General features: G+C 40.5%; 1 protein-coding gene and 1 non-coding gene across 2 annotated transcripts in view; both read left to right on the plus strand.

Annotated features, from left to right (window-relative positions):
• LOC130680538 (collagen alpha-4(VI) chain-like) overlaps positions 1–27,544 on the plus strand; it is a 283,814-nt gene that overhangs the window by 30,037 nt on the left and 226,233 nt on the right.
• LOC118920980 (U8 small nucleolar RNA) lies at positions 2,165–2,295 on the plus strand. Its single transcript, XR_005028138.1, has one exon. It is a non-coding gene; the product is annotated as a U8 small nucleolar RNA (small nucleolar RNA).

A 27,544-nucleotide genomic window follows, 5' to 3' on the forward strand; every position in this document is an offset into this window, starting at 1 on the left:
CCTCCCTTGGTGCCCAGGGTCTGTACCTGGCCAGCGGCAGCATGCTGTTTGCCCCTAGGGCAGCCAGTCGCAGCCTGTCCCTCAGTAGGACCATCTTGGGAAGGCTTCTGGAGCGCCTGCTGCTCACAGAGCGGGCGTGCCATGATGGGGCTGCCTCTGTGAGTCTCTTCTGTGGAGGCATGGAGGGCCACATGGTGGCCTTCTGCCCATCAAAATCCAGGTGGGTTGGGTGCCCCCTGGAGGCAGGGCCACATCTCCTCTGACATCTCTGGTGTTTTAGTTGGGGCTGCCCTTAGTGTGATAGAGCCTCTTCCTGGTTCGTCCAACTGTCCTGGTGTGCGGGACCTTTCAATCCCAGGCTGACGAAGCTCCACCATCCTTGGCACGCAGAGTCCAAAGCTATGGCTGTTTCCATCCCAGCCAACCGGAAGGGAGGGAGAGCACTTAAGAACTCAGAGGGACAGGCCTCAAGGCAGACACACACATTTCTTCACTGCCTGCTGGCTAGAACAAGCCCCATGGCCTCAGTCACTGCAAGAGCCTGGGCCAGGTCTGCTGGGGTGCCCAGGGAGAAGAGGGCAGGATTCTGGTGTGCAGCTGTTTGCTGAATCTGGGGACAGAGTCCAACAGGGAGTAAGTGCTCAACAAATGCTTGCTGGAGGAATGGGCCCAGTTAAGAAGTTTATGCAGTGATGGCAATACCAACAGGAATACGGTCTCCAGAAAATCCGTCAGAAATCATTGGTTTTCTGCCCACATTTTCTACACTTCTCATCAGGCACAAAAAAAGTTTCATTTGGCGTTTATTGTCCTCACCCTGTTCTGGCCAGAGTCAGGAGGAGTAGCCATCCATACTCAGAGCAGAAAGCAGGCTGGCACCAGGGGTTGTGGAGAATGAGATCATCTAGCACGAGACCCCTTCAGGTTAGCAACATGACACTTAATGTAGCCAAGAACTTAATGATGGAAGAGAATTAAGAATCTTTGCTATTCTTAGTCAGCTTTATTAAGACTTGAGTTGACTCATATTTATGCCTTTTCTTGACCTCCATCTTAGAATTAAGCAGCCCGTCTAGTTGGCCAATTATAGGAACAGGGGTAGATTACAAGAAAAGGCAATAGAAGACTGTGGATTAGAGCCTCCTGATGTGTTAAACTTTTAATCTCTAACTGTGGATCTTTTGCATCCAGTAAATGTTAAAATGCTGGATTTTTGGAAGAGAAAGTGTGTGTGTGTGTGTGTGTGTGTGTGTGTGTGTGTATGTGTGTGTGTGTGTGCCCCAGAGTTAGCATTAATATTTTAATTATGTAAGGGATTAATTTATTTTAAATGTATTTTCTGCCCTTGGCAAGTGCTGGCTAAGCAGCAGGGAATTCATTTTTAAAGACACCAGACTCTGTTTCCCCAGGGGATTGACAGGCCTACATCTCCAAAGGTGTAAACTCCTAAGTACAGAGATAAAAAACCCGAGGCTGTTGCAATGTCAAATGCTAGGATTTAGGGTCTATCTAAAAGTATTTTGCATTTCTGGTTTAACTAAGAGATTCACATCTCCCCACCTCCTCTTTTTTCCTTTTGATGGCCAAGGAGTAAGAACCCCCAAAATTTTCCTAAAAAGAAGAAAGAAGAGTAGAAAGAAGTGCCATTTGCCATTAACTTTTCAAACTCAGAGGAAAAAGAGGCACGGCTGCGCTTGGTGACGTAACAAGAGCGCATGTGTTAGTGGAGGGTCTCAGGTGGGTCACATTCTGCCGACCCTGGGCGGTGGGCACAGAGGTGGATGCATTTTGCTTGCCCACTCTGCTGTCCTTACAGGCCCGTGACTGCCCACCCCAGCCCCCGAACGTGCAGTAGCTGAGCATGGATTAAAGGGATACGTGGTTAGTATATGTGACGAGTGTAAAGGGAAGGCAGGTGAGGGAGGAAGGACACTGTAGTGAAGACAAGGTTCTCTCCCATCACTAGAGAGGCGAGCCCAGAGGGGGCTGCACGGCCTGCCCTGTGGCTTAGGCATGACTCCAGCCACCCGGTGAAGAGTTACACACAGAATATGCACATCTGAAATCCTTATACATGTTGCTAAGTGACCTTGCAGTAAGTTTGAACCAGTTAAAATTGCTCACACCAAAACTGAACACTATCATTTAATAAAAATCATTGAGATGTTCAGGTAGAGTAATCCTTGTCTGTTACTCCCTTTGGAGGGCAGGTTGGAACATGATGACTGGGTCTGCGGGAGTCATTAGGGCCTCTGTTCGGCCAGGGCTGGCACACCCTGACTCCGCGCAGGAGAGGTATAGCTCTTTTCATGTTTGCTGGTTCTGTTCAATTCTTTTTCCAAAGTGTCTGTTTCCGTCCTTTGCCCATTTTTCTCTTATGCTGATTATCTCTCAATTATTGATTTATAAATATTTTTTATATATTAACTTTTTTCATTTTTGTTACGAACAATTTATCATTGGCTTCCAACTATGAACTCTGAGATATTTTGGACAAGTAGAGATCATTTTCTTACTATTTGACTGTTCATGTCTTCATATACATCCATTATTTTCCATTAGGCGTTTCTGGCTTGGGAGTTATACTTAGAAATTCATCTTTACTCCAAAATTACAGAATTACTCACTTAACTTTTCTTCCAATAGTTTCATGTTTCATTTTTCAAGATATATGTATTTAAATCTTTACTGCTTATGGGTATAAGATATGAATTTAGAATCTGTACTTTTGTTTCTTAAATGATGTTTTCCTAATATGTACTGGATTTCTTCCTCATTTTCTCATGGATTTAAATTCTAAGTCCACTAGTGGACTTTCTGTCTGTCTATCTGTTCTGGTGTTAATAGTACTGTAATCCTAACATGTCAGAAATTATTAGGACATATTCCAATCATTCTCTTTCTGTTTTCAAAAATGTTTTGATTGTTCTCAGGATTTAAAATTGAGTTTTAAATTTATATGGTCTTTACTTTTTCAAGAACTGCCCTATGTGGTACGTGTGGTAGTCAGAATACTGTTCCCCAACCTTGAATGACATCCGTGTCTTAATCCTCATGACCCGTGAACATGTTAATTTATCTAGTACAAGGGATGTTGTAGGTGCTGTTATATTAAGGACCTTGAAATGAGGAGGCTATGGATCAACAGGGAGGCCGAACAGGAGAGTCAGAGGGAGCTCGTGATGGTGCACACTTGGTTAGAACAGGGCTTTGCTGCCTTCAGGTGGAAGAAGGAACCACAGGACAGGAAAGTGGAGGAGTCCTAGGAGCTGGAAAAGACAAGAAATGGTAATATCCCCTCAACCCTCCAGAAGGAATGCAGCCCTGCCAATACCTTGATTTCTGGCTTCTGAAACTGTAAGACAAAAAATATATATATATTCTTTAAGCCACTAAGTTTGGGGTAATTTAAAACAACTATAGGAAATGAATACAGTATGCTTTCTAAATTCCTCTATATCTGGGAATTTATATGTTACTCTCACACATGAACAATAGCCTGATAAGTTACAGAATTGTTGGGTTATAGTAATTTTCCCTCAACATTGTAGAGATATTGATGTGTTAATTTTTAGCACTTTGTACTCTAGCAGATAAGTTTGATGCCTACCTATGTGTTTACCTAAAAATGCTTTCCCTAGATGTTAGAAATAACATCCCTTTACTCTTGAATCCTCGTCTCTGGCAACGGTTCTCCTTCCATGTGCTTTTCCTGGTGTTGGTGGTCCTTTCAATGTGAGGACTTATGTCTGGGTGTGGCTGAGAGAAATTTTCTTGTGTTATTTCTGTATTATTCTACTACCCTTACATTTTCTCCTTCCAAGAATTTCGTTTATGTTTAGAGTTGATTCTTATTTATATTTTCTAAATCTCATGGGTTTTTTTTTTTTGAACTGCTCTACTACAATATTTTATTACAGTTGAATAGTGCATGCCTTCCCATACTGCTCAGGGCAAAATGAAGCAAGATTTCACAGAAATAAAAAGCACACTGAGATCACAACTCACGAATCTATGGTATGCATGCTACAATCTAAAAGATACAAACTGTCCTCTTACTTGTATACTATCCCAAATTCACTTATATTTGTCTTATTTTGTACAGACATTTCTTATATCTAACCAATATGATTACTAGGAAACTTATGTCAAATAAGACATTAATATCCAAGTGAAAACAAACCTATATACAATGAAGCTGACTGAGCTTATTTTATGCTTCCTGCTGTGGGAACTTCCACTTAAAAACATTTATAATATGTCATGTATTCAAATGCACACTCAAATGAAGGGAAATAATGGGAAATAGAAGATGAAAAAAGGTATCAGGATGTCTCTGGAAATGACCGAGGAAAGGTTTCTACAGAGGCTTTTGTAATGAACTACAACCGTCCTGTGACTAACCCAGGCATACACACTTCCATGATCCAGGAGTTCTGGGTCAGCTGAGAAGTGTATTTACTGTACCTGAAGTTTGGTCCCCATGAAAATTATGTGGCAAACATCATCATATGTATGTGACAAATAACTCCAAGAAAATGCCACTCATGTTTATGTAGTGTGTACAAGTGAGCTGTGTTCTGGGGCAGGATGGTTTGGAGATTAGATAATGAAATATGTCTCTCATAAAAATACAAACTAAATTAAACATGGGCATAAATCAGTAGGCATAAATATTATCCAAAACTTTAGGGTAGTTTTTGTTGACTTTGAATACTTAATATCTTTTTTTAAAAATAAATCTCCCATGGAGACCTTCTAGAAACTTCTGAGGCAATAAAGCATTTAGGTTCCTTCAAATTAATGGGGATGAAATTGATGCACTTACAAGCTTACAATTTAATACAGCTGTTTTACATCTGGTGTGCTCCCAAGATGGTACCAGAGGCAGAAGCAATGTAGACGGTAGAGACTGGTGATGGGAACTGGGTGAAGACTAGGTGGAAAGAAGTCTTCCTCCAAGATTTCTGTTGAATAGCGTTAGGAGTGTCAGAATGCCTGGGACCACAGCTCCTCATGTCTAAATGGAGTCACCATTCTCATCCTTACCCACCCACACCAGACACCTGTTGGCCAGCCTTCATTGTCTTCTCCATTGACTATATTGTTGTTGATTATATATAGATGTTTTACCTTTAATTTTTGCTTTAATATCTTATAAATGTGTATCAAACCATGTTGAACCTATGTATTAAGGCTTTCCTGGAAAGATGTCTTGGTTGCAAAAGAAAACCTCTCTCCTTATCAGAGTCCAAAGGAGATGCCCCCGAGCTGGGGACAGGAGAGAAGCCATGAGGTTTGTTAGTTTTACCTCCTAAAATCTGTTAAATGTATATTCTTCTCTTAATCACCATCACAACTAACTCAGTTCCAGTCTTTGGAATTTCTCACCTGGTATTATGAGAGGCCACTGTGTTAAAAATGGGCAAATTATTTGAACAATTTGCCAAAGAAGGTAATGACCACTAGCAGATGAAAAGATTCTCTACATCATTAGTCTTCAGAAAAATGAAAATTAAAACTACAAGATGCCACTTCATACCCAAATTCAAATGAAAAGTATCAACAGCACCAAATGTTGGCCAGGATGTGGAGCAGTTGGAACTCTGACATGCTGCTGGTGTGAGCATGAAGCAATACAACCACCTGTAGAAACGTTGGGCAGTTTCTTATAAAGTTCAACATAAGTTCGCCCTGTCTCAGCAAATTCTCTCTTAGGTATTTATCCAAGAGAGAAGAAAATGTATGTCTCCAGGCCTTGCACCAGAACAATCATTGCAACTTTATTTATTATAGCCACAAACTGGAAAAGATCCAAATGTTCATTAGCAAGAGAAATGACAGACAGATTGTTATTTATTCACACCGTGGAATATGTCTCAGCTACAGAAAGAAGTAAACTCCTGATGCATTGTGAAGACATATGGTCAACAAAAGAAACCAGACAGTTACATACAGTAGAGTTCCATTAGATGAAGTTCAAGTACAAGCAAAGCTCCTCTGTGGTGAGGGCAATCAGAACGGTGGTTGCCCCTGGGAGTAGGATTGCCTAGAAGGGAGCACTAAGGAGCTTATTAGAGTTTTGGAATTATTTTCTATCCAGCCTATGGGTTAAAACTCTTAGAACCAACCACTTAGGATCTGTGCATTTTCTTGTATTTCACAAAACATAAAAACACAGAGAACACATTAACCATTTCTATTTTTTGATAATTTTCTATACTTAGTGTGTCACTTCAAGGTGCAGAATTTGATGTTTCTTAAACACACAATTTTTGTATCATATACTATTACTTCTTTCCCCTGGATTCTAATGTCTTCCACAGATATTCCAATTACCCTGATATTTTTCACACTCCCCAGGGCTCAGTTTTTTTGTTCTTTTCATTTGCATTATGAGGGAATGTCTCAACTGGTTCTCCACATCACACATGTTGATTCTTCTGTTACTGCTTCCACATGCAGAGTTTAATTCCACAATTTTGTCAGGCATCTCAAATAATATTCTCTCCGTGCATACAACTCCCTTTCTGTTTCTCCTGCTAATGTGGAAATTAGGACACAGGCACTGGCATCAGATCTTGTTTGCCAGTATGGGGCCCAGCTTGTGGGTATGACTTCGGGCAAGTTAATTTAATAAGCCTCTTTGTCTAATCTGCAAAATGTGTAACTTATTTGTAACAACTTCACAGTGTTATTGTAACAATTTTGTGAGATAATGCTTGTGCAATACTTAGTACAGCACGGGTATAAAGTGCTGAGTAAATGACCCTCATCACTGTCATCAGCAGCAATAAGAACATTACTTTCCTCGACGCTGTGCTTCCTTCCTCTTGACAATCACGCTTGGTTTCAGGCTCTTTGCAACTCGCCTTCCAAGTGTGTAATGCATTAACTGACATGTGGTTGATGGCCAGTAAAACATCTGTTGAATCACTAGGTAAGTTTGCTCCTTCATTTTACCAGATACTCTGATATTTTACTGTAGAGTCACTATGTTTTTACTGTCAGTGAAATTCAGTTAATGCATGAATCGATTACTTTACCCAGAAAAAGATTATTACAGTGTTAACTCGACAGCGCCTGGACAACTTGGACAGTGTGGAAACGGAAAACTGATTCCATATTATATAACAATACCACATTAGAATCAATTTTCATGAAATAGAAATTGAGGGGCAGAAAGCTTTGTGGCAATGAGTTATTAAAATTTTATTTGTCACAAGAAAGGTGGTGCCCCAGGGGCGGAAGATGGCGGCGTGAGTAGAGCAGCGGAAATCTCCTCCCAAAACCACATATATCTATGAAAATATAACAAAGACAACCCTTCCTAGAATAAAGACCAGAGGACACAGGACAATATCCAGACCACATCCGCACCTGAGAGAACCCAGCGTCTCGCGAAGGGGGTAAGATAGAAGCCCCGGCCCCGCGGGAGCCGAGCGCCCCTCCCCCCAGCTCCCGGGGGGAGAAGAATAGGCAGAGCGGGAGGGAGACGGAGCCCAGGACTGCCGAACACCCAGCCCCAGCCATCCGGGCCAGAGTGCAGGGCCCTGGATGCTAGGAAAACAGGGCAGCAAGAACAGTGAGCGGGCAACGGAGGCCAGGCGCCGCAGGACACCAGAAAAGCGAGTGATCATTTTTTTTTTTTTCTGTTTTGTTTTGGTGAGCGCTTTTTGGAAGTCTTAAAGGGATAGGGCCCCCAATACTAGGGAATCAGGGCAGCAAGAACAGTGAGCGGGCACCGCTGGCCTTGCGCCGGAGGACACCAGAAAAGCGAGCGACCTTTTTTTATTATTTATTTATTTTTTTTCTTGCAGCTTTGTTTTGGCGAGCGATTTTGGAAGTCTTAAAGGGATAGGGACCCCAATACTGGGGAAACAGGGCAGCGAGACCGGTGAGCAGATGCCTGAGGCTGGCGCCAGAGAATAAAGAAAAACGAGCAACCACATTTTTTTTTTTTTATTAAAAAAAAAATTTTTTTTTTTTAATTTAAATATTTTTTTCTTTTTTTTTTTTTTGGTGGTCGTTGTTTTGTTTTGGTGGGTGCTTTTTGGAAGTCTTAAAGGGGCAGGGCGGGACACTTAATCCAGAGGTAGGGAATCCGGGGATCTCTGGGCACCCTAACCCCTGGGCTGCAGGGAGCAGGGAGGCCCCTTACGGAGATAAATAGCCTCCCAGCAGCTCCTGCTCCAACGCGACTCCACCACTTTGGAGTAGCTGCCCGAGCCAGGCCACGCCCACAGCAACAGCGGAGATTAACTCCACAGCAGCCGGGCAGGAAGCAGAAACCCTGTCTGCACGCAGCTGCGCAGCACAAGCCACTAAAGGCCGCTGTTCTCCCAGGAGAGGAGGGCCACAAACCAACAAGAAAGGAAGTCCTTCCAGCCGTCACTCGTCCCAGCTCTGCAAACTATTCCTATCACCATGAAAAGGCAAAGCTACAGGCAGACAAAGATCACAGAGACAACACCAGAGAAGGTGACAGACCTAACCAGTCTTCCTGAAAAAGAATTCAAAATAAGAATCATAAACATGTTGACAGAGATGCAGAGAAATACGCAAGAGAAATGGGATGAAGTCTGGAGGGAGATCACAGATGCCAGAAAGGAGATTGCAGAAAGGAAACAAACTCTATAAGCAGAATGGATAGGATGCAAGAGGCCATTGATGGAATTGAAACCAGAGAACAGGAACGCATAGAAGCTGACATAGAGGGAGATAAAAGGATCTCCAGGAATGAAACAATGTTAAGAGAACTGTGTGACCAATCCAAAAGGAACAATATCCGTATTATAGGGGTTCCAGAAGAAGAAGAGAGAGGAAAAGAGATGGAAAGTATCTTAGAAGAAATAATTGCTGAAAACTTCCCCAAACTGGGGGAGGAAATAATCGAACAGACCACGGAAATACACAGAACCCCCAACAGAAAGGATCCAAGGAGGACAACACCAAGACACATAATAATTAAAATGACAAAGATCAAGGACAAAGAAAGAGTTTTAAAGGCAGCTAGAGAGAAAAAGGTCACCTATAAAGGAAAACCCATCAGGCTAACATCAGACTTCTCGACAGAAACCCTACAGGCCAGAAGAGAATGGCATGATATATTTAATACAATGAAACAGAAGGGCCTTGAACCAAGGATACTGTATCCAGCACGACTATCATTCAAATATGATGGCAGGATTAAACAATTCCCAGACAAACAAAAGCTGAGGGAATTTGCTTCCCACAAACCACCTCTACAGGACATCTTACAGGGACTGCTCTAGATGGGAGCACTCCTAGAAAGAGCACAGCACAAAACACCCAACATATGAAGAATCGAGGAGGAGGAACAAGAAGGGAGAGAAGAAAAGAATCTCCAGACAGTGTATAAAACAGCTCAATAAGCGAGCTAAGTTAGGCAGTAAGATACTAAAGAGGCTAACCTTGAACCTTTGGTAACCACGAATTCAAAGCCTGCAATGGCAATAAGTACATATCTTTCAATAGTCACCCTAAATGTTAATGGGCTGAATGCACCAATCAAAAGACATAGAGTAATAGAATGGATAAAAAAGCAAGACCCATCTATATGCTGCTTACAAGAAACTCACCTGAAACCCAAAGACATGTACAGACTAAAAGTCAAGGGATGGAAAAACATATTTCAAGCAAACAACAGCGAGAAGAATGCAGGGGTTGCAGTAATAATATCAGACAAAATAGACTTCAAAACAAAGAAAGTAACAAGAGATACAGAAGGACACTACATAATGATAAAGGGCTCAGTCAAACAAGAGTATATAACCATTCTAAATATATATGCACCCAACACAGGAGCACCAGCATATGTGAAACAAATACTAACAGAACTAAAGGGGGAAATAGACTGTAATGCATTCATTCTAGGAGACTTCAACATACCAGTCACCCCAAAGGATAGATCCACTAGGCAGAAAATAAGTAACGACACGGAAGCACTGAACAGCACAGTAGAGCAGATGGACCTAATAGACATCTATAGAACTCTACATCCAAAAGCAACAGGATATACATTCTTCTCAAGTGCACATGGAACATTCTCCAGAATAGACCACATACTAGGCCACAAAAAGAGCCTCAGAAAATTCGAAAAGATTGAAATCCTACCAACCAACTTTTCAGACCACAAAGGCATAAAACTAGAAATAAACTGTACAAAGAAAGCAAAGAGGCTCACAAACACATGGAGGCTTAACAACACGCTCCTAAATAATCAATGGATCAATGACCAAATCAAAATGGAGATCCAGCAATATATGGAAACAAATGACAACAACAACACTAAGCCCCAACTTGTGTGGGACGCAGCAAAAGCAGTCTTAAGAGGAAAGTATATAGCAATCCAAGCATATTTAAAAAAAGAAGAACAATCCCAAATGAATGGTCTAATGTCACAATTATCGAAATTGGAAAAAGAAGAACAAATGAGGCCTAAGGTCAGCAGAAGGAGGGACATAATAAAGATCAGAGAAGAAATAAATAAAATTGAGAAGAATAAAACAGTAACAAAAATCAATGAAACCAAGAGCTGGTTTTCAAGAAAATAAACAAAATAGATAAGCCTCTAGCCAGACTTATTAAGAAGAAAAGAGAGTCAACACAAATCAACAGTATCAGAAACGAGAAAGGAAAAATCACGACGGACCCCACAAAATACAAAGAATTATTAGAGAATACTCTGAAAATGTATATGCTAACAAGCTGGGAAACCTAGGAGAAATGGACAACTTCCTAGAAAAATACAACCTTCCACGATTGACCCAGAAAGAAACAGAAAGTCTAAACAGACCAATTACCAGCAACGAAATTGAAGCGGTAATCAAAAAACTACGAAAGAACAAAACCCCCGGACCAGATGGATTTACCTTGGAATTTTATCAGACATACAGGGAAGACATAATACCCATTCTCCTTAGAGTTTTCCAAAAAATAGAGGAGGAGGGGATACTCCCAAACTCATTCTATGAAGCTAACATCACCCTAATACCAAAACCAGACAAAGACCCCACCAGAAAAGAAAACTACAGACCAATATCCCTGATGAACGTAGATGCAAAAATACTCAACAAAATATTAGCAAACCAAATTCAAAAATACATCAAAAGGATCATACACCATGACCAAGTGGGATTCATCCCAGGGATGCAAGGATGGTACAACATTCGAAAGTCCATCAACATCATCCACCACATCAACAAAAAGAAAGAGAAAAACCACATGGTCATCTCCATAGATGCTGAAAAAGCATTTCACAAAGTTCAACATCCATTCATGATAAACACTCTCAGCAAAATTGGAATAGAGAGTAATACCTCAACATAATAAAGGCCATCTATGAAAAACCCACAGCCAACATTATATTGAACAGGGAGAAGCTGAAAGCATTTCCTTTGAGATCGGGAACTAGACAGGGATGCCCACTCTCCCCACTGGTATTTAATATAGTACTGGAGGTCCTAGCCATGGCAATCAGACAAAACAAAGAAATACAAGGAATCCAGATTGGTAAAGAAGAAGTTAAACTGTCACTATTTGTAGATGACATGATACTGTACATAAACAACCCTAAAGACTCCACCCCAAAACTACTAGAACTGATATCGGAATACAGCAAAGTTGCAGGATACAAAATCAACACACAGAAATATGTGGCTTTCCTATTCACTAACAATGAACCAACAGAAAGAGAAATCAGGAAAACAACTCCATTCACAATTGCATCAAAAAAAATAAAATACCTAGGAATAAACCTAACCAAGGAAGTGAAAGACTTATACTCTGAAAACTACAAGTCACTCTTAAGAGAAATTAAAGGGGACAATAACAGATGGAAACTCATCCCATGCTCGTGGCTAGGAAGAATTAATATCGTCAAAATGGCCATCCTGCCCAAAGCAATATATAGATTTGATGCAATTCCTATGAAAGTACCAGCAACATTCTTCAATGAACTGGAACAAATAATTCAAAAATTCATATGGAAACACCAAAAACCCCGAATAGCCAAAGCAATCCTGAGAAAGGAGAATAAAGTAGGGGGATCTCACTCCCCAACTTCAAGCTCTACTATAAAGCCATAGTAATCAAGACAATTTGGTACTGGCACAAAAACAGAGCCACAGACCAATGAGACAGACTAGAGAATCCAGACATTAACCCAGACATATATGGTCAATTAATATTTGATAAAGGAGCCATGGACATACAATGGCGAAATGACAGTCTCTTCAACAGATGGTGCTGGCATAACTGGACAGCTACATGTAGGAGAATGAAACTGAACCATTGTCTAACCCCATATACAAAAGTAAACTCAAAAAGGATCAAAGACCTGAATGTAAGTCATGAAACCATTAAACTCTTGGAAGAAAACATAGGCAAAATCCTCTTAGACATAAACATGAGTGACCTCTTCTTGAACATATCTCCCCGGGCAAAGAAAACAACAGCAAAAATGAATAAGTGGGACTATATTAAGCTGAAAAGCTTCTGTACAGCAAAAGACACCATCAATAGAACAAAAAGGAACCCTACAGTATGGGAGAATATATTTGAAAATGACACATCTGATAAAGGCTTGACGTCCAGAACATATAAAGAGCTCACATGCCTCAACAAACAGAAAAACAAATAACCCAATTAAAAAATGGGTAGAGGAACTGAACAGACAGTTCTCCAAAAAAGAAATACAGATGGCCAACAGACACATGAAAAGATGCTCCACATCGCTAATTATCAGAGAAATGCAAATTAAAACTACAATGAGGTATCACCTCACACCAGTAAGGATGGCTGCCATCCAAAAGACAAACAACAACAAATGTTGGCGAGGCTGTGGAGAAAGGGGTACCTTACTATGCTGCTGGTGGGAATGTAAGTTAGTTCAACCATTGTGGAAAGCAGTATGGAAGTACATCAAAATGCTCAAAACAGACTTACCATTTGACCAAGGATTTCCACTCCTAGGAATTTATCCTAAGGACGCAGCAATCAAGTTTGAGAAAGACAGATGCACCCCTATGTTTATTGCAGCACTATTTACAATAGCAAAGAATTGGAAGCAACCTAAATGTCCATCAATAGATGAATAAATAAAGAAGATGTGGTACATATACACAATGGAATACTACTCAGCCATAAGAAAAGGGCAAATCCAACCATTTGCAGCAACATGGATGGAGCTGGAGGTATTATGCTCAGTGAAACAAGCCAAATGGAGAAAGAGAAATACCAAATGATTTCACTTATCTGTGGAATATAAGAACAAAGGAAAATCTGAAGGAACAAAACAGCAGCAGAATCATAGAACTCAAGAATGGACTAACAGGTACCAAAGGAAAAGGGAGTGGGGAGGATGGGTGGGTAGAAGTAAGGGGGTATTAAGATTAGCATGCATTGGGGGGTAGGAGAAAAGGGAGGGCTGTAGAACACGGAGAAGGCAAGTAGTGCTTCTACAACATTTTGCTATGCTGATGGACAGTGACTGTAAAGGGGTTTATAGGTGAGACCTGGTATAGGGGAGAGCCTAGTAAACATAATATTCATCATGTAAGTGTAGATTAGTGATACCAAAAAAAAAAAAAAAGGCAGTTCCTGTGTGGTAACCTCCAATGAGTTGTACACAAGAGTATAAAGGGCATATAAAAGTGTAGGCAAAGGGTCTGTTTGTGTTTATACAGAGAATCAAATCCTAATTGGACTACCCCGAAAATGAACTAAGATATGATATGAAAAAGAACTTCCAACATCAGCACTCTCGGGAAGACTCATGACAGAAGATGATCAGCAAAAAAAAAAAAACTCCAACAAAGATCCACACACTGTCACAGGTGTAGATGCACTCATCCCACCAGTTCCTGGACTTGCCATGGGAATGATGAAGGAGTTATCTAAGCTGGCCTGTGCATACAGTAAAACAAAAATTGGACTGGATCTATACTGTTGGAACTTAACCAAGAATTAGGAGAAGTGCAAATTGTAGCACTCCAAAATCTTACAACCACAGACTATTTATCATTAAAAGAACATATGGGATATGAACAGTCCCCAGGAATGGGTTGTTCTAGTTTATCTGAAATCTCTCAGACTGTTTAAGTTCAGTCGGACAATATCCACCATATCATAGATAAGTTTTCACAAATGCCTAAGGTGCCTAACTGGTTTTCTTGGTTTCACTGGAGATGGCTGGTAATTACAGGTATGCTTTGGTTAGGTAACTATATTCCTATTATGTTAATGTTTGTGCACAATTTAATTAGTAGTTTAAAACCTATCCATGCTGAAGTTACTCTACAAGAAGATATGTCAAAGAAATAATCAATCTTCCCAGGTTTTCCTCTGCCTGCTACTTCTATAGCTTTTCTTCTTCCTACCTAATCACAACCTTTAAATAGAACTCGTGCCACATGTCGAATTTACCGAGTATCATAATTCTTCCAAGTGGTAAAGACACCTCAAGACAAATGCTGGGCATAGAAGCCACAGGGCATAAATATGCAAAGAAGTAAAAAGCTAACCTTTTCAAACAATAAGGCTTCTCTCTCACTTACCAACTTAACATTTCCCTGTATGGCCCCGGAAGATGACTGGTTAGCCAGAGACGGGTAAGATTCCTCAAGGGAGGAACAACCTAAGACAGGCACAGTCGCAGGGGGGCATGTGGTGAGAAAATGGGGAGCAGCAGAGGTGAGGCTTAGAACCTCCCCCCTCATGTTCTGAGAGAAATCTTCTGCATACATGGATGTTTATTGCCCCCGTCTAGCTCGGATTAACACATATTCTACAGGCACACACCTGATCATCTACATTTGCTCTCTTACAACACTAAACTCTGTTTTCTACCTTTATCTCGTATCTACCTACTTCAGCATTTTATTAAAAATAATAATAATAGAGAAATGTGGTATCCACATATAAATCAAGTTTAAAAATCAAATGAGTATTCATATTTGAACTGACTGTGTATAGTTCATAATGCATGAACAAAACCGAAAGCTTCTGTGATGACTGCCCTTGCACTGTTCACCATGTAACTTATTCACTATGTAAGAATTTGTGCTCCATGTAAGAATTTGTTCGTTATGCATCAGAAGATTGGAGACTGACGAAAATTAGGCTTGGGGTGGATTAATGATTGTGCATTGAGTATTGACCCCCCTATACGGAAATTTATTGTGGTTAACAACTATTTGATCAATAAATATGAGAGAAGCCCTCACAAAATATATATATACATATATATATATATAAACACACTTCCAATTGTAAAATAAATAAGTAACCGGGATGTAATGTATAGCATAAGGAATATAGTCAAAATATTGTAACAACCTGGTATGGTGATACCTGGTACCTAGAATTATCATGTATATAAATGTTGAATCACTGTGTTGTACACCTGAAACTAATGTAATGCAATACTGTTGTCAACTACCCTTCAATAAAAAAAATAAAAAAAAAAAAACCCCGACAAAGATCCACGCAGTGCTACAGCTGTAGATGCACTCATCCCACCAGTTCCTGGACTTGCCATTGGAATGAGGAAGGAGATATCTAAGCTGGCCTGTGCATAAAGTAAAACAACAAATTTGACTGGATCTATACTGTTGGAACTCAATCAAGAATTCGGAGAAGTGCAAATTGTAGTGCTCCAAAATCTTACAACTACAGACTATTTGCTGTTAAAAGAACATAAGGGATGTGAACATTCCCCAGGAATGGGTTGTTTTAATTTGTCTGATTTCTCTCAGACTGTTCCAGTTCAGTTGGACAATATCCACCATATCATAGATAAGTTTTCACAAATGCCTAAGGTGCCTAACTGGTTTTCTTGGTTTCACTGGAGATGGCTGGTAATTACAGGTATGCTTTGGTTATGTAACTATACTCCTATTATGTTAATGTGTGTGCGCAATTTAAGTAGTAGCTTAAAACCTATACATGCTGAAGTTACTCTACAAGAAGATATGTCAAAGAAATAATCAATCTTCCCATGTTTTCTTCCGCCTGCTACTTCTATAGCTTTTCTTCTTCCTTCCTAATTACAACCCTTAAATAGAATTCGTGCCTCGTATCAAATTTACCGAGTATCATAATTCTTCCAAGTGGTAAAGATACCTCAAGACAAATGCTGGGCATAGAAGCCACAGGGCATAAATCTGCAAAGAAGTAAAAAGCTAACCTTTTCAAACAATAAGGCTTCTCTCTCACTTACCAACTTTACATTTCCCTGTATGGCCCCGGAAGATGACTGGTTAGCCAGAGACGGGTAAGATTCCTCAAGGGAGGAACAACCTAAGACAGGCACAGTCGCAGGGGGGTCATCAGGTGAGAAATTGGGGATCAACAGAGGTGAGGCTTAGAGAAAGCCTCTGAGAGAAATCTTCTCATATGTGGATGTTTTATTGCCCTTGTCTAGCTTGGATTAACACATAGTCTACAGGCACACACCTGATCATCTACATTTGCTCTCTTACAACACTAAACTATGTTTTCTCCCTTTATCTTGTATCTACCTACCACTTCTGCATTTTATTAAAAATAATAATAATAAAGAGGGAAATGTGGTATCCACATATAAATCAAGTATAAAAATCAAATGAGTATTCATATTTGAACTGACTGTTTATAGTTCATAATGCATGAGCAAAACTGAAGGTTTCTGTGATGGCTGCCCTTCTACTGTTCACTTTGTAAGATCCTTTTCACTATGTAAGAATTTGTTCTCCATGTAAGAACTTGTTTGTTATGCCTGAAAAGATTGGAGACTGATGAAAATTAGGTTTGGGGTGGATTAATGATTGTGCATTGAGCATTGACTCCCCTATACAGAATTTTATTGTTGTTAACAACCATTTGATCAATAAATATAAGAGATGCCCTCACAAAAAAAAATAAAAGTATACACTTCAAATGGTAAAATAATAAGTAACCGGGATGTAATGAATATAGTCAAGATATTGTAACAGCTTGGTATGGTGATAGCTGGTACCTAGAATTGTCATGTATATAAATGTTGTACACCTGAAACTAATGTAATGTAATACTGTGTCAACTATCCTTCAATAAAAAATAATTATCTAGAAAAAAAAATTTTTATTTGTTTCTTTAGGTTTGCTTAAATTTATTTTCTAACTCTTGTTCTTTCAATAAATCTTTACATAAATTATTGGAGAAATGATAAAGAAAGACCCCTTCCATTTAGTATCTTGAAACTTAAGTAAATCCCAGCCTCAAAAGATTAGGTGCATCTTAGGTTTTAATTTTCATGCTCTCCAAAGTCCTTTGCACCATTGTTGCCTAAGCCCCCAGCACCTGGACTGCTTGGCAGTGTCTACCAAAGGCAGGGCCCAGGTGTGACTCGTTGGTGACATCCCATTTTTCCCCTGACCATCACAGCCACTGTCACCAGCCAGGCAAACCTAACGTTGGCACCCTGACTCCCTCGCACCAGGAAAGACAGCCCACACTGACAGCTCTGTCAGCACTACGACCGTCTCCAACACTTTGCCGACCCTACTCCTGTGTCCACGTACTCAGGATCCCACCCGTCCTATCTAAGTTGTGTAGAGAGCTGAGCTCCCAGACCACTCCTGTATCCTGTGTGCTTCTTTGTATCCTTGTCACTTCCACAGTAATTCAGCCTCCGTTATACGGAATCCCTTTTCCCCACCAGCCAAGCACAGCCCCAGCCATGTGGAGTGGATGCAGGTGACCTGAGATGATCTTGCCGTAGCTTCCCTATACCCTAAGCAGCTCTGATCACTAGGTATTAGTTGGCTATATGCCCTAAGCAGCTCTGAACACTAGGTATTCATTGGCTATTGCTGCATAACAAATTATCCCAAAACTTAGCACCATAAAGCGACATCACTTATTAATTCATATAGTTTCTGAGGGTCAGAAATCTGGAGCAGCTTAGCTGGGTGGTTCTGGCTCGGGGCCTCTCATGAGGTTGACAGGGACTGCAGTTTCTGAATACTTGACTGGGGCTGGGGGTTTTACTTCCAAAGTGGCTGTTGGAGGAGGATACCATCCCTTGCCATGTGCACGTCTCCAGAGAGTGCTGCTGATGTAGCCTCCCCCAGAGGAGGGGATGCCAGGGAGAGAAAGAGCACTGCCACAGTGGGAGCCGTGGTGTCATTTATGACCTGTCTCAGCAGGGACACCCCTCGACTTCTGCCTTATTCTTTCATTAGAAGTGAGTCGCTGAGTCCAGCTCACACTCAAGGGAAGGAGAATTAACTCTGTCTCTAGAAGAGAGGAATATCAAGAATTTCTAAAAACATTAAAAAACTTCTGCCCTGGGTTAACATATATATACTCGGGTGTGTGAAAATACTGTCAAGTGAATTCAAAATGTATAAGCTTATTTCTTGTCCTAGAATGTAAGGCTCCTATAGAAAAGTCCCCACTCCTCAGCACTGCCGCAGCCCCAGAGTGCCTTTCTGTCCTTCTGGTCCATTCTGGCTGCTCATTAACATGGTACAGGTGGGCGCCGATAAGGTAGAACTAGTGAATGATCTCCATGCAAAAGGGAAAGCACATAAAACCGGGAAAGGGGCAGAATGGCTTATCGCTCCAGGTGGCATGACGGGTTAACTCTTCATCTCCAGAGTGATTCATGGCCTTGTCACATCCTCACTGATCTGGAAAGAAAGTCAGGCTTCTTGGCTGTGAAGCAAGTGAAGCTTTGGGGATGAGGGTCAAACCCAAAAGAGGCCCAGCTGCCCTGACGAGCCTGAGAAGCCATTGAAGGGATTGTGCAGGAGTCTCAGAGCTTTGGCATGAATTAGAGTTGCCCAAGTGTTTCTGGGAAAGGAGAACAATTTAAAAACACAAATATTCCTATCTCCGTACACCTTCGTCCCATGGAAGCTTTTGTCTGTTCATTGCAGCTTTCTGTGGAAGCTCCAGCCTCACTCCTCTTGTCAGGAGCCTCAGCTCGTGGTTTTATTGGGATGCATCCTGGGAGATGTGATACCCGGTCTCGCAGTTGCCAGAGGAAGTTAAATAGGGTTAATAAGAAGAATATGGTTTATATGAAGTATGCCCCTGGGGGAGCTGTGGAGCAACGCCTCCCAAAGCACGTCCCACCAAACAGTCATCACATGAGTCACTCTGAGTCGCGAAAACTGGTGAAACAGACATGAACCCTGCATAGACATCTTCCCTTAGAAATGCATGGCATGTATTAGTATGTTAAAACATAGGAGCGCTCCTGCAGCAAAAAAAAATTCTCTGCTTCCTTCTTCTTCTTAAACTTGATTTAACCCAGTGTTTCCCAGATACCTTTGCCTATGGAACACACTGTCTATGGAATACATGGATCTTTAAGTTTAAAAAAACATATGTACTTAAAGTTAGTTTCTAATAGTTTGCTTTGTTGTGAAAGAACATCATCTGTAAGATACAGGTTTTTTTGTTGTGTTTTGTTTTGGGATTGCCTTTATGGTCTACTACATATTCAGTTTGTGTAGATACTCCATTTGTGTCTAAAGAGAATGCATCTTTCCCCATTGTTGAATGCTAGGATATTGAAGGTTTATTACACTGGGTTTGTTAACTTGTGTGGGACAGCTCTTGTATACTAACATTGTTGTGTATTTAACATAGTAACAGCTGAGGAAAGTATGTTGGAACCTTTCACCCTGGTGAAGAATATGTCAATTTCTCCTAGTTCTATCAATTTTTGCTTTATATGTTTTATAGTTATTTAGGATAATACAAATTTGGAATTGCCATATCAATATAGAGTGATCTTTCTTATCTCTAGTAATAATTTATCTGTCTAATATTTTTGTAGCTGCTTCAGATTTCTTTTTATTTGCCCTATATCTTTAATTGTCTTATTTTAACTAACAGTACCCTTATGCTTGAGGAGTGTCTCTTTGAAATAGAGCATAGTAGATGTTTTTCTTACCCAAAACTGATAATCTTTGTATTTTCAGTGGAAATTTTAGTTCATTTTTATATATTGTAATTATTATATATGGAGGCTTCTTTTTCTAACTTCATCTTTGTGCTTTCTGTGTGCCCTGCTAATTCTCTACTTGGTGTTTTTCTTCTGTTTGAATGAGTTAATTTGTTGTTGCTCCTCTGCTTCTTCCATTTTAAGTTTTTTGTGGTTGCATTTAGAATTCCAGCTTACTGAGTGAGTCTTGATTGTATCTGAAGTTAATATCTTGACCACTGCTAAACAGTCACTCCACCTCTGGACTTACCTGCTATTGCTTTCCAGCATTTTGTTATTTGTTTAAATTATTGTCATTATTTTATATATACTTTAAAAAGTACATCCACTTGCTTGAAAATTATTTTACTTGCTATTTCTTCACCATAAGACCTTTCTTCTGGAATCATGTCCTCATCTTGGAGAATATATTTTGGAGTCTTTTTGGTTAAACTGTCTGAGTGGTAAAACTATTGTTTGCCTGTCAAATTCGATTCCATTTGCCATTGCTTTTAAAAGTTAGTTTACTGGGTTGCCAATCCTGTGTGAGCAGTGTCTCTGGCTTCCATTGCAGCCAGTATCATGTCTTCTGTAAATCTAATTGTCACTTGTTGGTGATCTATTTCTTGTCTTTGACTGCTTTTATAGGGTCTATTGTGTTTTGTTGGATTTTCATAATTTCCCTGTAATCCGGCATGATGTGGATTTCTTTTTATTTAATTAGTTTGGGATTCACTGTGTTTTCAGTAACTGGGAATTCATATTCTCTTCAGTTCTGGAAAGCTCTGAGCCATTATCTCTTTAAGTACCTCTCTTCCATTCTCTCTAATCTGGAATTTTGATTAAATGCACGTTATCCTTCCTCATTCCTTATTTTGTATTTCTTCGTCTCTCTTCCGTATTTTCCATCTTGTTTTTCTGTGCTAAACATCAGCTAATTCCTTCAAGTCTGCTTTTTAGTTCTTTCTTGAACTGTATGTAATCTACTTGTAAGCCAACCATTGAGTTTTTCATTTTATTATTATAATTTCACTTGTAAGTTGATTATTTAAAAGTTATTCTTGGAAATTTTAGTTGTTCCTTATTTGTGGGCATTTTCATTCTTTTATTTCTTTGGATGAAAACAGCTATTTTATAGTCTGAATGTGATAATTCCAGTAACTGAAGTATTTGGGAAACTCATTCTGTTGTTTATGACTCACTGCTTTTCCTCATAGAGGCTTACTTCTTTGTACATTTTGAAATTAGTTTTAAATTTATGCTCATCTGCATGTAATTTGAGGCGATCCCAAGGATATGCATTGTGGGTGTTTTGTCCATAAAGGGTTTGCTTCGGCAGGGGGCCAGGGGCTTCGCCAGGTGGGGCTTTCTGCCCTCCCCACCTGAGTTCCAGGCCTTCTAGAGCCTCTCCTGGTCGGCCTCCCTCCCCTCCCCTTACAGAATGAGCTCCACTGAGAAGCTTAGAACATGGAAAAAAGAGCCTTCCAACGAATTTCCCCTGGAGTAGTCAGTGGCTATTAATTAGCGGGTTTTCCAAACTTTGGAAAAGTTTGGGTTTGGGCTCAGGTGACTTTGAGTGTCGGCTAAGGCAGAGTGATGACTGAATTACCATTTTCCTGCAAAAGCCACACTGTCAGGATGACACTGAGAGAAGGGGAAAAGCTGTATGGATGGCAAAACAATACACACAAAATATTCTTTATATGTGATGACATATTAATGGCATGACTCATAATCTTTTTCCCAGTAACGTTACTAAAAGAAGCCAATATCCAGGGAAGAGTCTCAGAAGCTTCAAGTGCTGATTTAAAAAAAGAATGTTAATCTTAATTACCTAATCACTCAAGAGGCTCTCAGAAACTTACTATGCATCATTTCAGTCGAGGAGATAATATTATGCCCAAAGCACATTTAAATCATCACATTAGACCTAACGCTCTGACAAGAGACAAAATAACCTAATGTAATTTCTGTTTATGCTGAGTGGCTTGATAAAAAAGATGATTGTTTTTCTATTTGAATAATGAGCACAGTAGAGATGAGGAAGTCTAATAGCAACCTTGATTTTGTAGCTGTTGGTAAAATCAAGCCCAGGACACATACTGGCAAATTCAAATCCATGTTGGCTGAGACCCGCATCCTGGCCTCAGGGCTGCTGCAGACTCCAGTGCCACTTAGGAAAGTTCTCCTCTCTGGATCCTGATTTGCCAAAATATGAAGAGATTCCCTCTAGGGCTTCTAGAATTGCAAGATTATGGTGATAAATATACATCAATTATTGCAATATAAGGAGTAAAGATTGGCCCACACTTTACATTTTATAGCTCACGAAATCCAGACTTTAAAATGTTTGGTGGGTGACTTGCTTATGACCAAGTCATACAGAAGCTGAAGGTATTTTGTGAAAGAAAAAGAAAGGAAGGAAGAAGAGAGAAGGAGAGAGGAAGCAAAAAGGAGTAATCTTATAAAGTTGATTTTAAGATGGCACAGTAAGAGGGAAAGGACTTCAGCCCTATCTGGCAGCTACTGACACATTATAAATATACAAAAAATTCCCAATGTTCAGACAATAAGGTTCCTCATGAGTTCAACGATGTCTTTAATGACAGTTTGTTCAATTTTTGTAAAAACACTTAAAAGCCTCCGGAAGGTTATATTTTGGGGTGAGATGTATAGTGCTTTTGCAGAGAGGTGGTTTTAGACTCTATTAGATGCCTAGATACTGTGATACAATATTTCAGAATTTTTGAGAAACCCTTATCTGGTAAAAGAGAAAAACAAGAAATGGAGAAGGAGAATCTTATGTACATAAATTCCTCCAGAGGAGAAAGAGAGTGAGTGGCAAACAGAGGGGCAGGATTGAGGGGGAGCCCTCCGTGGATGGCCCTTGTCTTGAGATGTATAGTTTTTCCAGTTACGTATTCACATTTCTTTCTATGTGCTGGCACGATATTTTCTCTCATTTACCCTTTTCACAAGTCTCCTCCTGCCTCCCAAAAGGCCTTGACACAGGCTTACCACACCATCCAAAAGTAGGGTGTCCTATGAAATCTTTCATAAAATGAAATGGCATAAAGCTAAGAAACAGTTCCCATTATTTGTATGGAAAATTTTGAGCATTCCAAGACCCAGGAAAAAACTCTCTTAGGCTTTTCTGATACCTTAAGACACATCTTGTTAACAGACACACAAAATACATCAAGGTAAGGCACAGGTGCATACACAGTTCGAAGCTCTGGCGGCTTGATGCTGAAACACGAAGTGGGGTTCCCGGGGAAGGAGCTTAGCAGGCCCCTCTCGCTGCGCAGGGTGGGCGCTGCCTCTGCGACAGCTCTCTGCAAAACTATGCCAAAGCTATTTTTGCTTTTCACCTTTTTTGTCCACAAAAGCAAAATTCCTCTTCAGATTTCTTTCCGTTATCAGAAACAGGTACTAATGTAGGTCTTTTGTAGAAGCAAAGTGGTGTAAAGTGAACTTCAGAAAGCAAGGGATACTTGTATTTGATTTACTAAAATCTGACTTCTTCCTACCAATGACTGCGCATATTTTTAGATCAATTTTTCAAAACAGCTCCAAAATCCTTACATTTCTTTTTAACTTTGGGAAAAAATATGTTAGTTTTCAAATAAAATTATATATGTGGAAGAAACTACTGCTGTCTACCCAACATATATATTTCCCTTCCTTCATTCCAACAGATTTTTTTCAGAATGGCAATGGGCATGTTTATCTTCTCAGCTTCCTTTGCGAATGGTGTCTATGTGACACAGTTCTAGTCATGCAGTTTAAGCAAAAGCCCCCAGGGAGGGCTTACCTTGTGTAATAAACAAAACTTTTAAGTTAAGTTCCTTTGCGCTCAACTTGCATGGAATGTACGAAGATGGAGGAGGCACAGCAGCTATCTTGTGATCATGAGACTGAAAGGCACAAGCTAACAATGCAGAGATGACAAAGCAGGAAAATAAAAGTCGCCCGGATTCCTGGATGACTTTGTGGAGCTGCAATAATACCCCTGGACATTCTAAACTCCATCTTCTATCATTGCCTGAAATAAACCCTCCAAAGTCACTATTTAACTGATTTCCTTTATTGTATCTGAAAGGAATTTCTAACTGATGTAAAATGCCTGACTAGTATAGACATATCCTAAATGCTTTAAACATTGCTGACCATGGTCATCTCGTATTTTATTTCAAGTGTGGAGTAATAGCTGAGAAGAAATCAGCATTCCCACGGTAGTATAAATGCACAATGTCAAAATGCTTAATAGTATATAACTCTTCTGATGAAATTCCAAGGAAATAATCCTTATTAGTAGTTAAAGCTTATGTGTAAATATGTTTACTACAAAACTGTTTAAGTTATTAAACTATTGGAAAGCATTTAAATGTTCAAAAATATGTGAAGATTAGAAAGTAGTGTGGTGCTTAGTAGAGTAGGATGGTCTACAGTCATTAAGAATTTCATTTTTCAAGTACATTCTCAATAACAAAGGACAAATGCATGTGTTGTAACATTAAGCTAAATGTGCAGGACACAAACTATGGTTTCAATATGATAAAAACTACATTGAAACTCACTGTACAAAGGGTGGGAAATAGAAAAGTTATTACTATGGGTTGGTGTATATATGATTGCTTTCTATTTCTTCTTTATGTTTTCCTGTATTTCACACATTTTCTACAGTCAGAAGAATTAGAAGGAAAAAGATTTTGTTAAGGCGCTTTCTATTTCATCTTCATTTCTTTTCTTCAGAAACACATCTTCAGCAGAATCCTGTTCTTAAATAGGGTAAAATGGCTATTTTATAGTACATTCAAACTTTATAAGGGCTCAAACTCTAAGAAAGGTTCTGGTTCAATTCATACAAAGTGTTCATTATCCAGCCTTCCCTGAATCAAAATATGTCTTACTAGAGATCATACCTAATTCAAGTGTCTGAGCCCAGATCTCGCATGTGGCTCCTTGAGAAGTCTGCATCCCAGCTAGGTCCATCTGTATCCACCTCCCTCCCTTGGCTTCTGGTCTTGGGCAAAGTAGTTCTCCAGGACCCAGTCCCCTGGGTCTCTTGGACCCTTTGATTCTTGTTCCATGCAGCTGTGTCCCCTGATTCTGGAAGCAGTCAGGTTCTCTATGGTGCCAAGTTCTTGGTCAACTGGTCCAAGCAATTCCAGCCTCTTTCTCTGCTCCAAGGGCTTTCTTCCTCCCTGAGGCATATGCTGGCTGTTTGATTTCTCTTCCACCAGCACAGAAGGCTTTGAGTCGCTCATGGTTCATCCTGGGAGCACATCTAGAAGGCAGTTTCCCACAAATACACAGTGAACAACAGCATAGACTGGATGCTGCATGAGGTGGTGGTGGCTGTAGGGGAAGGGTTTACTGGAGGGCAGACTCAAGCTCACAGCATTTACACAAGAACCTTGACTTGCTGTGACAAGAGCTTCCATGTGCCACTCTCTCCTCCATCCAGTTTACCCATGAAATTAGCTGTGTGGCTTCTAAGTGCTTTCCTTCCTTCTGCCATCCTACAGTGGGAGACAAGTGATGCCACCATAGTTTAAAATATAAAACCAGGCAGCAGCACTTTTCCTTATTAAGCATTTTTTAAACTAACAACTCATCCCTCAACTATTTAGAGAAAAGGGCTCAGCCCTGGCAAGTACCAGGCATTCAGCAACGAGAAGCATTTCTAATAACAGGGAGGAGAGTGAACGTACCAGAGCCCCAGGGCTGGCTGGTCCTGGAAGCCTTAGAAACATGTTTTTGCTTCATTATTCACTTCAGACTGTTGCTCTTAGTCCTTAGGAGGACAACTACAGCTCTTGTTCTTCAGGTTGATTGTTCTGATGCAGAGAGTGGACCAGAACCCATAGGGGGCCAGACTTTTGATTCATAAGCCTGCCAAGACTGACCCTAAACATGGTGTTTTCTTAGGCCTGTTCACAAGTAAAACACACTTGAGATGGAGAACAGACTTACAAAGAAGTACATCACACTGTGGCTTAGGGTCAATGGATAACTTTAATCAACTGGTTTCAACATATACCAAATCAGTAGATTTGCAGATAGGTTATTTTCAACACTTAAAAAAAAGAGGGGAAAATTCAAGTTTGTCCAGTTACCCAATATATGCCTTCTGCCATGGTTCCTTGTCCTGGAAACCCTGTAGGTGCAGAGGTCTCTATAAGGGCATGGAGGTGGGGAATGCAGACTCTGTGACCACAGTGTCTCAGACATAGTGCGATTAGCCAGTGCAAATAGTTTGTCCTGGGTGGACAGCCCCTTATGGGGATCTCTGCCTCTTTAACTCTGGTAACTTTCTACCTCTTGGCCTCAAAGTCTTTCCAAGAACCCATCTTCTGATCTAAGACTGAACAGTGCACACACGAAACCAGGGATCAGTTAAACTACCACTAGAGGAAACCTTTTCATGTATTAGTTCACAGTTAGAAAACAATGCACAGGGCATGGACCATTTTCCTTTAGAAAATGTAGATAGACAGGTAATAGGTAGAAAACACTAAGCATCAAAACCTTGTGTAGTTCCCTTTAGGAGGTGATTTATATATTATTTTTTAAATTGATCTGTATTTGCTGAAGTATATACAATACAATTAAAACAAAAATTTTTTTAAAGGATAAAAACCAGAAGAGCCAAGGACAGCCCCAGACCCCACTATTAACTTCTGTGCCAGTGCAGCTGCCTGAGTGCCTGAACATGCACGAGTCCTCACAGTTCCAGAACTGCAACATCTGTTCAGAGGGACAAAGGTGGCCCTAATTCAGTCTGTGACAAGGTCCGCCTCAACTCCAATTCCACTTCAGGACAATAGAGCGGAAACAGTTGCCTGCGACTGAATGGAGGAGAAAAGAGAGGAAAACCAGAGGTCTTAGGGAAAGCCCAGTGACCCTCTTTGATGCCCCCAGGTCATCACAGAGGAAAGAAAGTTGCCACGCCCCTGGCTAAGAGCTGATGACAGTTTAAGCAGCCACAGCCCTGCCACCTGTCTAGGCAGGCAGCTTTGGGATCCCCTGGCCGGCGCTTGTTCCTGGGGCAGTCTGCCATGCCATGCAGAGAGCGGGCGCAGTGAGGAACCCCTCCCTGGAGTCCCTCCCAAGAGCCAAGGATGTGGCTCTGAGTTGAGGCTAGCCCCTGGCTCTCTAGGCCCTGCCGTGGTTGATAACCCCAGGCCTTTCCTGTTCTTCTCCATCCCTTCTGGAACTGGCCCAGGGTTCCCTTTTGAAGGGCTTTGGCAGAATCTGCAGTGATGTCTGGCAGAGTCTAGCTGAATGCCCACCTGTGCATAAGTTGGTACTGTTAAAACACTGGACGTGCTCCGACAAGTTGACCAAAGAATCCCAAGTCCACAGCAATTCAGCCTGTTCCAGAGACACCAGCAGGTTCTGGAAGACCCAAAGGGCCTACCTTCCTTTGAAATAATTTTTCTGCAAAAAGAAGACAAAGATTATCTTAGAGAATATACCTGATTCATGTTCTCAGTAAGATCCAGGCAAGCATAACACTTAGTAAATTATAAGAAACCTTTGTTAAAAATGCTAAAA

Source organism: Manis pentadactyla, chromosome 14 (assembly GCF_030020395.1).
Source record: "Manis pentadactyla isolate mManPen7 chromosome 14, mManPen7.hap1, whole genome shotgun sequence".
Lineage (NCBI taxonomy): Eukaryota > Metazoa > Chordata > Mammalia > Pholidota > Manidae > Manis > Manis pentadactyla.